Below are 12,442 nucleotides of genomic sequence, written 5' to 3'. Positions count from 1 at the left end.
GAATCATAGAGTTGGAAGAGACCACAAGGGCCATCCAGTCCAACCCCCTGCCAAGCAGGAAACACCATCAAAGCATTCCTGACAGATGGCTGTCAAGCCTCTGCTTAAAGACCTCCAAAGAAGGAGACTCCACCACACTCCTTGGCAGCAAATTCCACTGCCGAACAGCTCTTACTGTCAGGAAGTTCTTCCTAATGTTTAGGTGGAATTTTCTTTCTTGTAGTTTGAATCCGTTGCTCCGTGTCCGCTTCTCTGGAGCAGCAGAAAACAACCTTTCTCCCTCCTCTATATGACATCCTTTTATATATTTGAACATGGTTATCATATCACCCCTTTAACCTTCTCTTCTCCAGGCTAAACATACCCAGCTCCCTAAGCCGTTCCTCATAAGGCATCGTTTCCAGGCCTTTGACCATTTTGGTTGCCCTCTTCTGGACACGTTCCAGCTTATCAGTATCCTTCTTGAACTGTGGTGCCCAGAACTGGACACAGTACTCCAGGTGAGGTCTGACCAGAGCAGAATACAGTGGTACTATTACTTCCCTTGATCTAGATGCTATACTCCTATTGATGCAGCCCAGAATTGCATTGGCTTTTTTAGCTGCTGCATCACACTGCTGACTCATGTCAAGTTTGTGGTCTACCAAGACTCCTAGATCCTTTTCACATGTACTGCTCTCAAGCCAGGTGTCTCCCATCCTGTATTTGTGCCTTTCATTTTTTTTGCCCAAGTGTAGTACTTTACATTTCTCCTTGTTAAAATTCATCTTGTTTGCTGATATTCCCTGATATTCCGAAGGAAAATGCTTTCAGTTGTGGTGAACCACAATGGCTGTTCTCTGCCTCTAAGCCTGAAAGTGGTAGGCTTTCAGAATATCAGTTGCTGAAAACCACAGGAGAGAAGAGGGCTGTTGTGCTTGGGACCTGCTTGTGGGCTTTCCATAGGAACATCTTGTTGCCCAGTGAGAGAACAGTATGTGGGACTGGATGGGCCATAAACTAATTTATCAGCCTCTTCTTATATTCTCTTAATGCTTTTCTTTAGATCCATTCAGCAAAGATGTCTTGCGGAAAGACCCAGTGCTATGGTAAATGCCCTACCTCCACTGTCACTATTCAGCCACCACCGTTCACTATATCCATCCCGGGCCCAGGTCTCCACTGCTCTGACCAACCCTCCTGCATCGAGCAATGCAACCCTTGCACTCCCGCTCTGTGCTGCGAGCAAGTTTCCCGTGTGGGATGTGCCTCCATCTCCGCTGGTTCAACCATCTCCCCCAGCTTTTGATCTCTGCTGTCGGTACCCAGAATTCACTGCAGCCCCTGCCGTATATTCCAAGGACCCGCTCCCCAGGCAACCATGACACACAGAACCAACATTTGAAGAAGACCATCGAAAAAGAAATCAGAAAATTGCATTCAAAATTGAGATATTCAGAAATGTTCCACTTGTAGGCCTAAATTCATCTGTATCCAATCCTAACCTGAACAGACCAGCTGATATTATTTTCAACTTCTGATTCACCCAAGATTGTACCCAATCTGAAAACTACTATTGTGTGCCATTTCCTTAAAATAAAGGAATGGAAAAACCCAACAAAATATGTAGCTCAGTCACTTGAAGTTGTTCGATCAACATCACACCCCTGTGATAGACTTGGCATATGCTTTCTGATCTTTTGCCTGCAATCTTTTGTTTTCTTATTAGTAATATTTGCATTTTAGTAACCTCCATGTCTGGATTGGAATTTGGGTGCCACCTGAAACTTTGGAAAGGTTCATTGCTTCTTCTCCTCAATAATAATAAAACTTCCTATTGTATCAACACCTGCAGTTTCCTAGTAATGTCATTTGACCTTTCGGGTTTCCATCCCAGATGATGTTCCACTGGGAAAATGAATAAACCACAATGCAGAACAGGTATTGTCAGGGTAACTCCCTACAGGGAGCCCCCCCCCATCATCCTGACCAGCACTTCGCCAAGAACATGGGAGCTGCCTCATATTGAATCAGACCACTGGTTCATCTAGCTCAGTATTGCCTACACCAGGCACCCCCAAACTGTCGCCCTCCAGATGTTTTGGCCTACAACTCCCATGATCCCTAGCTAACAGGACCAGTGGTCAGGAATGATGGGAAATGTATTCCAAAACATCTGGAGGGCCGAAGTTTGGGGATGCCTGGCCTACACTGAGTGGCAGAGGCTCTCCAGGGTTTTAAGGAAGGGACATTCCCAGGTTGAGGTAGGTAGCCATGTTGGTCTGACGCAGTCAAAATATATATATTAAAAAATAAAAATAAAAATGTCCATTAGCACCTTAGAGACCAACTAAGTTTGTTATTGGTATAAGCTTTTGTGTGCATGCACACTTCTTTAGATACTCTGAAAGAGAAGTCACCAGACCTTTATACAGTCATACCTCAACATTCGAACGCTTCGACTTCCGAAGTCGACCCCCCCGGAAGTGTTTTTGCCGCGCACACAGTCGACACATGCACAGAAGCACAAAATCACGCTTTGCGCATGCACCGACAGCACACTCCAACAACTGGAAACCCCAACTTACAAAGACGGCCGCGGAGCGAATTAAAAGTGATTTGGAACAGTGCTGAGTCAAAACAAATTTTGTATGGTCACAGTCCAATTTTCCAGGCTGTGAAATGCTTCTCAACAAGATCACCTTTGCCAATGCTTGGAAGGATGGTGGGGAGTTCCACATGACCTCATCATGAAAATTCATCAACCTTTGAGTGTGGATTTCTCTTCAAATAAATATATATAATTTTTGCATGCAATTTCACGTAATCTGCTGAGAGGATATAGTTGGCCATGGAGTCAGTACTACTAAGGACTAGTTCCATGCAGTCTGCATAAAGATACCGTAATTAGTTTCAGGTGCTTTTACATTCCCCCTTCCCAATGCTATTTGTTGTAAATGATTAAGAACAGTTCTGCTTTGTTTGTTTTTAAATTGTGCATCGCTTTGTCACCCTTTGGAAAGATGGGCAGCATGAAAATTCACTAAATAATGATAAAATAAAATATAATAAAATAAAATAATAATAATAATAAAATACACCTTTCTGGAAAACAATTTCCCCTTATAGAGTGCATGTTTGTGTTATTTTCAGCAATATATGCATTTAAAGGAACATTCTATTTTCATATGGGCATTTCTGTGCACATTACTCAGATGGTGAACTGGATCGCAAAGTTCAGGGAAGTTCGAATTTTGACGGATTGTTTTGTTTTCGGATCATATACTGTGATCATAGTAGGTTCACCTTTAAATGTGAACTGGAATTTCCCGCCCATCCCATGGAGTATTATTTTCAAAATGTATAGACATGACACATTACTAGGGGCTGTGCCCTGCTCACTTCACTTGTTAACACACTACTTATTTTTCAGTTTGTTTTTACAAAAATTCATCATGGAAATTAATCAGTAGTTTGTGGTAGATTTCTCCAAATATGCACATTTTTGGAAAGCAATTTCCTGTAATATAATTCTTTTTTGCAAGTTAATTTCAGTAAATCTACTCTAAGCATAATTTAGAAAATTTTCATGCAGGTTGTTAGTTGTTATGAGTGTGAGCTGCCTTTCAGTGGAAAGCTTAAGCTTCCCCCATAGATACCCTTCTTAACAGCTGCATTATCAAGATTTTGTGGCCTAGCCATTTCACCTAAGTAGTTAGAATGTTTGTGGATAGCATCTTAGGAATAGGAGCTTCTGGCTAAATTTCTCTGAAAATTTTAAATGTACACCACCAGTTTGTTTGTTTGTTTGTTTGTTTGATGTGTGTGTGTGTGTGTGTGTGTGTGTGTGTGTGTGTGTGTATGCTGGGGGCGGGATATCTTTTTCTATCTCTGCTTTGGCCAATCCTCAGAGAATGCAAAGATTTGGTGTTGAGGAATCCTAGTTAGGATAAATAAATTAGCAAATGGCAGATCAAGATCAAAATCACTTGGGGAAATTGCCAAGATTTCACAAAAGTAAGAGAAAAAGGCTTTGTAGCCAAACAACACCTTTCTGCAATGGCAAGAAATCCAACTAGTGTGTGTCATAATTGAGAGAATCTCACTTGGGCTGCTTTGTGCCTTCAGTTGAAAGGATTATGCATTTTCTTGTTCTGAGGCTCTACTTAATTGCTCAAAGTGTTTTCTAGCATGCAACTGCCAAGGTTTTTCAAGCAGTGTTTTCATTTCATTAGCTGTTCATCCCTGTGTAGCTGTTTGTTCTTCCTCATCTTTCACCTCATACGTGGAGTCCTCCCTTGGCAAGTTGCTTTTTTTGGCCAAATCATTCCAGAAGTGTATTTGAGCAGGGCTGAATCAACACAAATGAGGGAAACTCCCACACCATGGGAATGTACAGTAAGAAGAGCTAGACTGGGGAGTGCAGTTGAGCTGGGAATCCCAAGTGGGGAGAAAGATGCTGCTTCTGGGTTTCCTATTAAAAATATAAGAAGGGTCCTGTTGGATCAGGCCAATGGCTAGTGTAGTATCCTGTTCTCACAATCTCCACTCAGATGCCTATAGGAAAGCAGGACCTGAGCAAAGTTGCACACTGGAAGATCTGTGTCCCTATTAGCATGTTCAAACCCAGAGACCTCCCCCCTAAATAAATTCACACTTGACTCAACTTTTAGTTAGGTTTTTTGCAGAATTTAGGCCACAAATTTATTGATTACAGAAAGTGAGTGGTTGCATAGGCTCTGGTTCGACTAGCTCCCTGCACCCTTGCAGGTAGCGCTGACCCGGGGCACCAGCATAGGTCAGCCAAGGGTGAACACTTGGATAGGCGGAAAGGTGGGAACAGGCTATGCCTGCCACCCAGATGTCCCCCTGGACTCAGGCATGGGCACAACCCCCTCTCAGGGGTTGACCAAACCATTTGAATCCCTGGATTCCTTTAACGGAATACCCTTCACATAGGGATGGCGAGAGCGTTCTCCCACCCCTATCACCTGAACCAGTGCCTATCTGCAACCTTACAAGTTGTGACAATTTGCTATGTGGCAGGCGAAACCCAAATGGCAACAGCTAATCAGCCAAGTGGGGAAAATTCCTGCCATGCCCCTGTCCCAACGACAGATGACACATGGCGGCCTAGCAAGCTCAAGCTCAAGAAAGCCCTAAAAGTAGAGAGAGGTGGGCGGATGTTCCAAATGCACAGACCAAAAGAGGAAGCTCTGGGTCACATGCATGGGCATGAAGGTCCCTTGATCCGTTTGGACTGTGCCCCATTGTCCAGATTGAACCCAACATTGAGGGACCTACCAATCAGGTGCTGTGGCTGACCAATCTTACCCACCCACAACACAGGAGGTCAGTCTCTAGGTCTCACCTCAACATGTGCCCTCTTTTAGGGAGGACACGATTTGTCCTACATGGAAACTTCACCATTCAGTGTGAGTTTTCCCAAATTGCCTAAACAACTGGGTAATGACTGTTCTCACCCAGGGAGAAAGGGTTATTTTGGGATTTAAATGAGGAGGGAAATTACCATGTACCCCACCTTGAGCTCCTTAGAGGAAAATTATATAAATGAAATAAGTAATTAAGTACTCTAACTCATCCTGGAAACTCATGGTGAAAGGCAGGTAAGAAATCTAAGGAACAATAATAAAAGTGTGGTAGTTCTGTTAAGAAAAGGGTTTCCAATCACAACGATATAATTGGTACACATTAATACAGAACTGAAGCAAATGGGAGTTTTGAAAAATGAAAAACTGAGAGAAGCCAAGACTGATGGATCTACTCTCCATGAGAATAAGGATTGATGAAGAAGGAACATAGTTTACGTTTATTACTCTGGTGAGAGAGCAATATACTTTTTCACATCTCCTGGGCATGTTTACTGTAGCCCTGCAGCAAAGGACTTAAAGAAAATTCCTCCCCCTTCTAGACACCATGTTCTAACTCCACGTGTCCTTAAAATCTCTCTTTCATCCAATGTTGCTGGTATAACCCAATATTCCCCTGTACTCTGAAATCGTGTGTATCAATCCATGACAGAAACAGACTCTCTATTAAATGGGTTCTCCAATTCATGGAGAGCATGAGTTGCGGGAAGGGAATCAGGACACCCCCGGGTTGCTGGGCAGATTAGTCAAGATGGCCACGGGATGACTGGGCAGTTTGGAGTTGTTGCTGGGGGGAAAGTCATGTTGCAAGTTGGGTGATTGACAGCCTTAGCATTTATAAACCCCTGTGTGCTCCTCGTGGTTTCCCTTTTGCCAAATGCATCAGATTTCCTGCCCCCTGTGACGAATTTGAAACTGTTCTGTTATAATTTTCTTTCGCAACCGACCTATCGAAGGGTTAAACCAGACTCCTGGTCAACTGACAGCAACAATCCATGTGAGGCGTGACCTGCCGAGGGTTTAAATAGAAAGGGCAACCGTTATGTCAGTTGAGAGGGATTTGGTGTGGGAGTTGGGAGGTTGTGAGGAGGTGGATTAGAGTAGATATGGTATTTGTTAGGTTATCTGATATTTGCTTATTAGGATCAATACCAATGAAACTAAGTTTCTACTAATAAAACCCGAAAGCAACCATCAAGAAACAATACAATAAATGTGCATAGTTGAAGTGTTATACAAACCATCGTCTGTGATTTTTCTTCCAGGAAAGGTATCCTGAAACTCATTTGGTGGGAATACTCTTTTTAAAGACAAAGCAGCCTTCAGGACTAGAAGGGTTAGTTTGTGTCTGAGAGTGCACCAGGAGGAGGAGACGACAGGAAGGAGACAGGTTCTGGGTTGTGACAAAGTTACCTCAGGAAGGAGGAAAGCTTTTCAGTAGGGGAGTTTCTAGTGGAGTGAACCCCTTATCTGTGTACACAAGGAATCTAAAACCCCAAGAGTTATAGGGGTGTGTTGTAAGACTAAAAGGAAGCGTGGGAGGTCTTTATTTTACCTCATAAACCCCTGTTAGTACTTCTTTTAATTTGAGAGGTTTGAAGAAGTAAAGGAGAAAGGAAGAGGCCGATCATCGCACGCCCATCCTCTTTTAAGGGCTTCTTGTGATTGACATTGCTATGCCTGTCATGGGGTCGCCTGCCTTGGGGCAGGGGCCCGGTAGGAATTTTTTTCCATTTGGCTGATTGGCTGTTGCCATTTGGGTTTTGCCTACTGCGTAGCAAAACATCACAACTTATAAGGTTGGCAGTTAGGCATTGGTTAAAATTGGCTGGTAAGAGAAATATGGAAAGGAGTATGGAAAGGCTGGGCTACTCCGCAAAATTGCTGCTGCTTATAGAGGTATTCCATTAAAGGAATCCTGGGGCTCGAAGGGCTCTCGTCAGTAGCCCGGTAGGCAAATTGGACCAAACACAGAGCAAAGGAGCCTCAGGGAACATTCAAGGTGAGGACAAGTGAAGGGCCTGAGGTCCACAGCTCCCACAGTAGGGAATGTTTACCTACTGACTTCCACAAATGGCTAGAGCAAGCCAGTGCAGATCTGTCCCAGGGCAGGGGACAGATGGATTAACCAATGCCTAAGCAACCACTCACATTTGATTGTATTTAAATAAAGTTGTGGCCAAAATAATGCCAAAAACCTTAAACTTAAATTGGTGTGTGTGTGTGTGTGTGTGTGTGTGTGTGTGTGTGTGAATTTATGGGGGGGGGAATCCTGTGACCTCGACACGCAATGACAGAAACCACTCTCTAGCTATGACTAAGTATACTTCTGGCTATACTTGTACCAACTCTGACACACCCGCAAAGTTGACAAATGCTGTACGACTAGTAATTTATATTTCCCAATCATCCACTTGCTAATGAAAAAAAAACACACCAATAAGCATCATAGGATTCTGAATGAACTGTAGGAAATAGATCAATGTTGTCTTTCTCAGCATTAATTCCGAAGCATAATTGGGCATCTCTGCAACAATAGAAGCACAATACATCTTAGATATATTCCTATTGTATGCTTTTTTAGATGTGACATGTTGTCTTAATTTAACACACACTCACAAAAAGGACACAAATGCAGATGATGAATACCCAATGAAACCTTCTTGAACTGTTTCATACTCCTACAGAGATCTTTCTGGGCCTGCCCAACTCTCAAGGGCTTGTCTGAAAGAGCTCTTTGGTCGTTGGCCAGTGATTACGAATGATGGTTGCTAATGATGGTTACAAATCAGACCTGCCAAATTGGTTCTTTCAGTCTCCCCTTAGATGCCAGGGACATAATGAAAATGATATATGTGCACTAGGGATCAGTTTTACATAAATGACCAAGCATGCTGCAACTGGATGCTATCGACAAAGCTCGCACCAACCCTTCCTGGAAGAAGGATGATCAGGCAAGTAGTGAAGCCTTTAGGTATAACGTCATTTAATGACTCTAAATTTGAGGTATAACATTACTCCTTAACTCGACTGAGTTAAGTAATGGCCATGGGAAATGATTTTGAATAATTATAGTAATTACAGGGCCAGGCAAATGACTTACAAATTACAGCACCACACGGAGAGGGAACAACTTCGTTGTTGCACTCAGGAGACTTGCAGAAAAAGTCTGCTCAAGAGGAATTCTTCTTTCTTCCACATAGTGAACATGCTGGAGAATTTTAGAAGCATGGCCTAATAAAATCTTAGAATCATGGTATTGCAGAGTTGGAAGTAACCCTCAAATGTATTCTGGTCCAACCCCCTGCAATGCAGGAATCACAACTAAAGCATCCAAGACAGACGGCCACCCAACCTCTGCTTAAAAACTTCCAAGGAAGGAGAGTCCACAACCCCTCAAGGGAGACTGTTCCCCTGCCAAACTGCTCTTACGGTCAGAAAGCTGCTCTTAATGTTTAGTCGGAATCTCCTTTCTTATAACTTGAATCCGTTGGTACAGGTCCAACCCTCCATTGCAGGATAGGCAAGGTCTTCTAAGTAAGTATCAAATTATATTCCCTGGAGAAGAACTCCTCCCTGTTTATTTAACCATCACACTCTGCTGCATAGGGAACTCTAAAATGACCCTTTATTGCAGAAGATATATTGGCACAGTGGCATACAGTGGTACCTTGGGTTACAGATGCTTCAGGTTACAGACGCTTCAGGTTACAGACTCCGCTAATCCAGAAATAGTACCTTGGGTTAAGAACTTTGCTTCAGTGTGATAACAGAAGTGGCATGGTGGTGGCAGCGGGAGGCCCCATTAGCTAAAGTGGTACCACAGGTTAAGAACAGTTTCAGGTTAAGAACGGGCCTCCATAACGAATTAAGTTCTTATCCTGAGGTACCACTGTATCTCAATAGGATTTGTGTTCTGATGAGCAGCATGTCTTATGAGGGGGAAAGGGATTATGCAGAGAGGGGGAGAGCAGATGACACCAACCAGGACCAGGGCAGATGGTCATTACACAGTCCCTCACAGGGCCTCCTTTTTGTAAGGAAGGAATCAAGTAGTGACTTTTCACCTTTAAATGTATCAGCACATGGGAATCTTGATATAAAAAGGCAATACACGAACACAGCAGGAAGCTGGGAGTTTTGATGCACTAAAGCATTTATTTTGAAAGGGAAGAGACACACAATTCCACAGGTTGAATTTCAGGTAACATAGAGTGCCAAATCAGGCTCCACTTGAAGACATGTGGTTCCAAAAAGAGACAGTGTTTTCGTTTGTTTGTTTTAAATGGAAACATGGACCAGCATGTTGCAACATGGAGGACTTGCTCCTGCAAACATTGAGTAGAACTTAAGCAAAACAACTACGGTACATTTTTTAAAACAACAACAACAACAACACCCTAACACTGTTAGATGAGCATCGATGGACAAATCTCACATAATGAAGACTTTATCACTCTTCTTCTCCTACAATTGCAATCACAGTGGAACATTGCATTTAAAATATGGCCCTCCTTCCGCTAAAATGGGACAACAGTGAGGCACCACAGGTTTCATCAGTGCCCAACGAGAATACAATGTTCCCAGCTTAGAACATGTTTCAGAATCTAACATGCTGAACTCGTGTTGAAGACAGGCGCAGGTGACTGCCACAGTAGATGTGAAAGGGGGTCCTTTAAGTTAGAAGGTTGTATATTTGAACATAAATTTCTAGAACTCATGTCTGCAGTGGATCCAACCTCTGGATCTCTTCCTCCGTGGTCCTCATCGTATTCATCCTGTGGTTGGCGACTTCAGGGTTTATTCTAATTGCCAAGAGCTGCATCCACCCTCACTTTTTGACACCTATTTCTTAGAATAGATGCTTGTAAGACTCAAACCAGAGGCTGGACGACTGTAGATGGAGCTGTAGATTGAGTCGTGTCCACCACGGTGTGCACCTCCATGGCAGGGGGTCATGTGAGCACAAGGGTTGTGTTGCTCAATGCAGAAAGGTTGGTCGGGGCAGTGGATAGCTGGCCCAGGAATGGTGAGGATGAAGGGAGGTGGCTGAATTTTGATGGTGGAGGCAGGGCAGCTGGCGTAGCAATGGTTCCCTCTGGAAGACATCTTGGCTGAAGTGGATGTATAGATGTATCTGAAAGGACACATGAGGTGGAGAGTGGACAAAGTGTAAAAGGGTAAACAGTAATTGAATTTCACATTGTTCAGGTTCTCCAACAGACATTTTAGAACCAAAGGGCCATCCAGTCCAGCTTCGTGTTCTCACAGTGGCTGGCTAGATGCCCCAATGGATAGCCCACAATCAGGACATGATTACAATAGCAACTCTCTCCACTTGCGATTCCTAGCTGCTGCTAACCAGAGTTATACTGCATTTCAAAGTGGAGGGTCAACCTACTCATTGTGGCTAGTAGCCATTGATATCATTACAGTAATACCTCGGGTTACGAACTCGATCCGTTCCGGATCACAGTTCGTAACCCGAATAGTTCGCAAACCGAACGCGATGGGCGCCACCATTTTGCGCATGCGCAAAGCGCGATTTTCGTGCTTTGCGCATGCGCAAATCGCGCGAACGCGCGTGCGCGGCTTGTGTGTGCGCGCGCGGCGAAAACACTTCCGGGTTTGCGCAGTTCGTAACCCGAACTGTTCGCAAACCGAGGTGGTCGTAACCCGAGGTACGACTGTATCCTCCCTGTGTCCAGCTTACTCTCCTTCAGAATAGCCCCACTAAAATCAATGGGTAGGAATAATTTAGTTCAGGGGTAGCCAGCCATGTCTGCACCAGGTGTTCTAGACTACAAGTCCCATCAGCCCCAGCCAGCTTGATCAATATAGCCAGGGAAAATCAGAGTTTTAGGTCCAACCATCTGAAGGACATTGCATTGGCGACCCCTGCCTTAGGTCCATTTATATCAACAGGCCTACTATGAATATAACTTAGCTGGATACAACCATATAAAATAAAGCAAGATAACTAAATGTAACACGAGAGAGAGAGAGAGAGAGAGAGAGAGAGAGAGAGAGAGAGAGAGAGAGAGAGAGAGAGAGAACACACTTATTAGAGACTTGCCATCAATATCTTGGCCAATGAATGTATCCAGTATGAATAGTTTCTTTGTTTGTTTGTTTGTAATAGTAAATCTACAACCCCTCTACTAGCTTGCTCACCACCGTCTACTAAATGATATAAAACTATTCATAGATTCTGAGTAGGCAATAACCAACATGCTAAGGTATCCCTACTGCACTGATCACCAACATTCTGTGCCTTAAGCTTCCTCCTAAACAGATTTAGAATGGGTTAAAAAGCTGAAATATAAAGCAGTGCATCTTGTCAGGAAAGAAATGGACTTTTAGAGTATATTTTTCTTTTCTCATTTCCACCTCCAAGATCACCAAGAGGCCTTGAGTTAAAATGAATTATAGCATACCTTACCAAGCTCTGCAGTGAAAAGAACTCGAGTTGAACGTCTCTGTGCTGAGGGAATCTGGCAATGTTGCTGCGTCTGCTTGGGGTTTTTATCTATGTATCCTGAGACGATGATGAGTTTTATTTTCACAAGATTCTAATTAATTCCTAATAGCATTTTTCCTTGAGTCACTTCCAAGTCATTTCAAGGAGTGATGTTATGATTCATAACTCTTCTTCCTTGTTATTGATATTGCACTCCATAGTTGGGTCATTTCCCTGGAAATCGCTATGGGTCCAGCGTTTCACAAGTGGTTTTTTGGTCTTGGTCTTTCTTGAGTTTGATCTCCCCCAAAGCAGAATTGGCAAAGCCTCTTGTCCTTTCCTGAGTGGCATAACAGCTGAAAGATCTTGAAATGTTGGGATGCTGAGAGTTGTTAAAGGAGCTGAGAGATGTTAGGAGACAACTATTCCTGCAAAACGCTACAGTTTGCGGAGTGGTTTAACAAGCAATCCCTCCCCACAGAGACACTGGGAACCGCAGCTGCATGAGGGGAATAGTATTCTCATAAGAACCTTTTTCTTCTGTTGTTGCAAGGATGCCAATCATGCCTCTGGAATTAATGCTGAGAGATACAGTGACTACAATTGAATCAGA

The 12,442-nt window shown here is 43.4% G+C and overlaps 1 long non-coding RNA gene across 1 annotated transcript; it reads right to left on the bottom strand.

The window, feature by feature from the left end:
- Positions 1-9,507: 9,507 nt before the first annotated feature.
- On the bottom strand, positions 9,508-11,885 carry LOC148683180 (uncharacterized). The gene is made up of 2 exons (XR_015947478.1): positions 11,812-11,885; positions 9,508-10,506 (listed from the first exon to the last, which is right to left on the bottom strand). It is a non-coding gene; the product is annotated as an uncharacterized LOC148683180 (long non-coding RNA).
- Positions 11,886-12,442: the final 557 nt, after the last annotated feature.

This window comes from Zootoca vivipara, chromosome 16 (assembly GCF_965207765.1).
Source record: "Zootoca vivipara chromosome 16, rZooViv2.hap1.1, whole genome shotgun sequence".
NCBI classification, from domain to species: Eukaryota; Metazoa; Chordata; class Lepidosauria; order Squamata; family Lacertidae; genus Zootoca; species Zootoca vivipara.
Note: the sequence above shows the minus strand (reverse complement) of the source record. Positions and strands in the feature narration are given on the sequence as shown.